Below are 5972 nucleotides of genomic sequence, written 5' to 3'. Positions count from 1 at the left end.
TTATTAAATTATATACCAAGACAACAAGATAGGTCTCAAGAACTTTATTATATTTTTATTACNCCGAAAATTTAATGAGAACTTTTTAATAATAGCAGTTTTCTTCCCTTGGACAATATCATACTCTAGGAGGAAAGAGAATAAAATCTAACGCGATTTTGAAATTGAGAGTAGACATAAAAAATCCTGTGTAATCCTTTCGAGGTAAAACCTGTTCCTCAACACATGGGAAAATATTATTTACAATACAAGAACAAGAAATTTCCAGCATCAGAAAATCAAAGGTCAAAAATACTTACGATCGGTGATCACTTTGCTATCGAAATGGGGAGAAAATTCCCTACTGTGTAAAACTACGTTAAGACATACATACTTTTTAAACACATCTGTACTTCTCTAATGTTTTAAATTTAGGGCAATGTACAAAGCTACGATGAAACAAAAAGATAACATACTTTGAGCAACAACAGTCCAAGAGGTTATGCAGAACAGAACCACAGGGTACAATAATCTTCCAGCATGCATCTTCTCAGTTACAAGTGAAAATAAAGCAATAATTTGCCACGTCTATTTATACTCAATTCTAGGCATTTTTAACATAGTTTTTTTCCTATTTGCTTGTTTGATTAGTCCTTAACATCTTGCCTAAGCTATATTTGATCACAGGTTATGTAGTGCAGCACTGACTCATTGTGGCCGTTTATGGTTTTCATTCGCGTCAGTCAAATTTTCCGTCAGATGTCTGTGGTTCCTGTTATCATATGGTTTTTTGTGTGATAGTGTCTTTCAACGCCTAATTCTGCAAGAACCCTGATTGAACATTTGAATTGCGTTCGGAAATCATGGCTACTATGATTATTCGTAACCATACAGTTAACTGGCATTCGCTATGATGTGGGGGTACCTTAATTTCAGCGATGTCATAAAGACTGAACAATACTTTACCGAGACTATGTTTCAGTTATAAGGGGTGATGAACGACTAACACCACAAAGACAGAAATACCGTCCCTTTGTTTACAAAGACAAGCTGTTACTAGGAAGAATAACTGAAATTGAATGTGAATGTTGTATCTTGTATTGTCGTCACAGCTCTTAACCTCGTGGTTTATTTTAGTATATGCAATCAATTTAAAAATTAAATAAAAGTGGAAACGCAATTATGCAATTTCTAACTGTCGAGCGATCTGCACAGCTTGTAGCTCACGGGGTTTCAAAAAGTTGGGATTTGAACATTGGTTTGGGAGGTGAAAAGTAGAATAAATGTTTTATTTTATATAGCCCGAGAGGAAAGGGCAATCACAAGCGCCTAACTGTGCCACTGGACTGTCTCTTATTAATCTGCACACAACAATCATCGTAATTCAGTGAGTTAGACTCTGCAGGGTTCAAACCGGTTTTCTCCTAAATTGGCTAAGCTTTTATATGTAGAAAAATAACTAGACGTGGTAGGGGGAGTGTGTGTGTACAATTTTTTGTGAACGGCTAAAGATTCGTAAACTGTTTATGAAGAATGATAGCTTGATAGACTGGAATAGGGAAATATGACTTATTCAGTACCTATTTACAGCTGGGTAGACTGGAACGGGGGAAAGATGACTTATTCAGTACCTATTTACAGCTGGATAGACTGGGTTTACTGGAATACGGAAAAGTGACTTATTCAGTGCGTATGTACAGTTGGATAGGTTGGAATGGGGGAAGGTGACTTATTCAGCACCAATTTACAGCTGATTAGGCTGGAATGGGGGAGAGATGACTTATTCAGTGCCTAATTACAGCTGGGTAGGCTTCAATGGGGAAAGATGACTTATTCAGTACCTATTTACAGCTGGATAGACTGGAATGGGGGAGAGATGACTTATTCAGTGCCTAATTACAGCTGGGTAGGCTTCAATGGGGAAAGATGACTTATTCAGTACCTATTTACGACTGGATAGACTGGAATGGGGAGAGATGACTTATTCAGTGCCTAATTACAGCTGGGTAGGCTTCAATGGGGAAAGATGACTTATTCAGTACCTATATACAGTTGGGTCAACTGGAATACGGAAAAGTGACTTGTTCAGTACCTATGTACAGCTGGATAGGTTGGAATTGGGGAAAGATGACTTATTCAGTACTATCTACAGTTGGGTAGACTGGAAGGCAGAAAGATGACTTATTCAGAACCTATTTACAGTTGGGTAGGGAAGAAAGATGACTTATTCAGTACCTATCTGCAATTGGGTCAACTGGAATACGGAAAAGTGACTTGTTCTGTACTAATTTCCTGCTGGACAGGTTGAAATACGGAAAAATGACTTTTTCAGTACTATCTACAGTTGGGTAGACTGGAAGGCAGAAAGATGACTAATTCAAGTTTTGACAAAACAAAGCAACAATAACAAGGCTTGCTATATACATTTTATTTTCAATTCATTTCACATGCAAATAATTGAGCTTTTATAGAGCTTAATGACGAAATTTCTCATTGTACATTGCATTGGATTGGACAAACTGCGTCAATCCGTAAGTCAAAGTCCATAAGGCAACTTAATGAATGAGACAGAGATGAAATGAGTTCAACAGCTATTCTGGATCGAGCCCGACAAATCTGGAACTTCTCATTCCTCGGATGAGATATCGACGTGTAGGGGCAGTCATAAATGTAATTTTTTATTCTCTATTGCTCTATTTTTGAATCGCTAGTTTTTGAGAATTTCACCATAACAAAAAACAAATTTGGCATAATACATTAATGGATATTCTCCGAAGTCCCTGTGCCCCACAATACAGGCGAGGGGCAGGCTATTCCCCTTTTAATACAAAACCGCCATGCGATATTTACGTAAACGTGCCGATATCACATTCGTATATATGACGTCTGAGTAACGGGTACGGCAAGATTTGTTGGGTTATTCTCGACCATTGAAAGATGAAAATGAACAGCGCCTGATGTCTGTAGCAAGAGTAAGAACTTTCTGCTCCAATGCATGGAATTCTGCTGCCATATTTAGACATGGTATCGAGATTTGATGAAATGGCAGAAAAATAAACAAAGCTAACCTCAAAATAAATATACTGCTCGTGTTAGTTTTAAATAGGACCTAGTTATTCAGAAATATCTTTGTAGGTTTTTAATCAGTATTTACTTTAATAGTAGAATATAATGTCGAACTATATTCAAATGAGATTCAACTCCATTTAAAGATTTTGAGTATCTTGTACAACCACACAAGAATACTAAACCGGAATCAGTTGAATCCAAATACCTTGAGATTGAAATTAAACCCTGGCTTGAAATTATCCAATCATATAACAAGAATACTTAACTGGTATCAGTTGGGTCAGAATATCTCAATCATGATTGGCTGAAATAAAAGCAAGGCTTAAATTATCCAATCATGTATGTAGTTTTTCAGTCTATCGCTAAAAAAGAAGATTCACCTGACATGCTCCAGGATTGCTAATTGCCTATTAAAGCTTTCAAAATTTTCATTTTAGTCTAATTCGTTGAAACCAACTTAAAGGGAATGGAAAGAGGCTTTTTAATTTGATTTATGTGTATCAGGGACACTGATAGCATAGATTTGCACCTCTTCAAATTTCAATAAAACGTTAGTGGTTCCTGCAATTCCACTTAAACTACGTGTTCAATGAGGTCATTAGTCGTAAAGGTACTTATGTGATACAAGCACATTTGTGATTAGTGACATCTGATTGAAAATTGGAATAGTGCAAATTGATGCTATCAGTGTCCCCTGATACACATGAAATGTTTAGAAAACCTCATTACAATATCGTTAAAAGACAAAAAAACATTAACGAAACAACAATCCATACAACCATTTGAATATGACAGTTACATTATTTTTGTACACTATTTACATTCATTAACTGTACAACTATACATACAACGAAGATTTAGGGCCGTATGCAGCGCTCTTACCTTATCTAAAGTCGAACAAAAATAGGATTAAGGCTTTCATTTTCTACATTTGATAGTCAAAGCACGACTTTCGTAAAGATCGACCGGTGCATACCTAAAGTTCGACTTAAGTCTAACTTTAGCCAAAATTTAGGTAAAGTACGAGCGCTGCATACCTTAGTTCAGCGTAATTTGTGCAATGTTTAGAAACATTTCAGAAGTGGATTAATTTGTTCTAATAAAAATAAAAACCTGTTTCTTGATAAAATAATTAAAACCATGGGATAGCGAAAACCAAAAGGGGCTGCCATATTGTTCTATTATTAAGATATCCCACAATTCCTTAATTTAGTAAAAAACAGGTTTTACATGACACGCTTTTGATTGGCTGAGACAAACACGTTTGGTAGAAAAATTGTTAGATTACAATGTAGACTAAAAATATCAGAAAACAAAGAAAAAACGAAATTGTTATCTAATTTTAATAAGATATATATCTTTGTAGACTATTGTGTAAAATTTAAAAAACAGGAAATCGATATTCTGATTAAAAAGAATCAATACAAAAAAGCGGAAAGTCCTCTGACTAAAATCTAGAGAGTAGCTACAGGTTTTTTAACATGGTGAAACTGCTGGACATTCATCCTTTATGTACAGCTAAGACAAAGACAAAAGCGTTTAGTCGTTCGAATGGGACAATAAACCGAGGCCCCGTGTGCACGTTAAAGATCCCTCGACAGTTGGAAATTGAAAAAGAGCAGGCTTATGCCGCTGTCCTGGCAAAATTTCACTCACTGCACCCTGCATGACGTTGCCCATCTTCATTAGCCCACATGGTGCAGAAAAGTAGGACATAAAACTCCATTTCATTTCATTTTCATTTTCATTTTCATTTCATTTCTTTTCTAAAGGCTACTTAACTTGATTGCACCAAAATGAACCAAAATACCAAAACTGTTTCAATATACATGTAATCTGATAAAAGATTTGATTTTGCATATTTTCTGTGCATTGGGGTGATTTAAAATAAGTAAAGTCAGTGGAAAAAAATGAACCAAAATACCAAAGCTATAGTTGAATCAAAAACTGTTAAAATGTTTTTCAAAATATATATCATATTTACAAAACTAAACTTAAAACACATGATGTCAAAGTAGAACATAAAACTCCATTCATTTCATTTGGTCTGATTCAAAACATAAATGGCCTACTTTATTTTTAGGTAGTGCGAGTAGCAATGAACAGAATAAATCCAGCTTATTACGTGTCAATCTCTATCTATTCTACCTAAAAATAAAGTGGACTGGTCGAGTTTATGTTTTGAATGGAATCTGTAAGAGCAAACATAATTATCTTGATAATAATCACCAAGTATACTCTTTCAAAATAAAAATATAATGAACACATTTTTAATTCTTGCATTTAGATTTCAATTATCACAATTATAAGCATGAGGTACTTCAACAGGTATTTATATGGGTGAGGTTATACATAATTTACATTTTTAAGTTAATTTATACATTATTCTGGTTTTTATATTACTGAGGTTATACATAATTCAGGTTTTTATATTAGTTAATTTATACATAATTCAGGTTTTTATATTAGTTAATTTATACATTATTCTGGTTTTTAATTAGTTAATTTATACATTATTCTGGTTTTTATATTACTGAGGTTATACATAATTCAGGTTTTTATATTAGTTAATTTATACATTATTCTGGTTTTTAATTAGTTAATTTATACATTATTCTGGTTTTTAATTAGTTAATTTATACATTATTCTGGTTTTTATATTACTGAGGTTATACATAATTCAGGTTTTTATATTAGTTAATTTATACATTATTCTGGTTTTTAATTAGCTAATTTATAAATTATTCTGGTTTTTATATTATTGAGGTTATACATAATTTTGGTTTTATATTAATGAGGTTATAAATGATTCATGTTTTAAATTGGTGAGGTTATACATAATTGGTGAGGTTATACATAATTGGTGTGGTTATACATAATTCTGGTTTTTATATTAATGAGGTTAGACATAATTCTGGTTTTTA

The 5972-nt window shown here is 33.6% G+C and overlaps 1 protein-coding gene across 1 annotated transcript in view; it reads right to left on the bottom strand.

Annotated features, from left to right (window-relative positions):
• LOTGIDRAFT_234332 (hypothetical protein) overlaps window positions 1-530 on the bottom strand; it is an 11063-nt gene extending 10533 nt beyond the window's left edge. The window contains exon 1 of the mRNA XM_009061630.1: window positions 455-530. The gene's annotated coding sequence lies outside the window, so the exon portion shown is untranslated. The remainder of the gene's footprint in view (window positions 1-454) is intronic.
• Between the last annotated feature and the right edge of the window lie 5442 nt (window positions 531-5972).

This window comes from Lottia gigantea (genome assembly GCF_000327385.1).
Source record: "Lottia gigantea unplaced genomic scaffold LOTGIsca_49, whole genome shotgun sequence".
NCBI classification, from domain to species: domain Eukaryota; kingdom Metazoa; phylum Mollusca; class Gastropoda; family Lottiidae; genus Lottia; species Lottia gigantea.
Note: the sequence above shows the minus strand (reverse complement) of the source record. Positions and strands in the feature narration are given on the sequence as shown.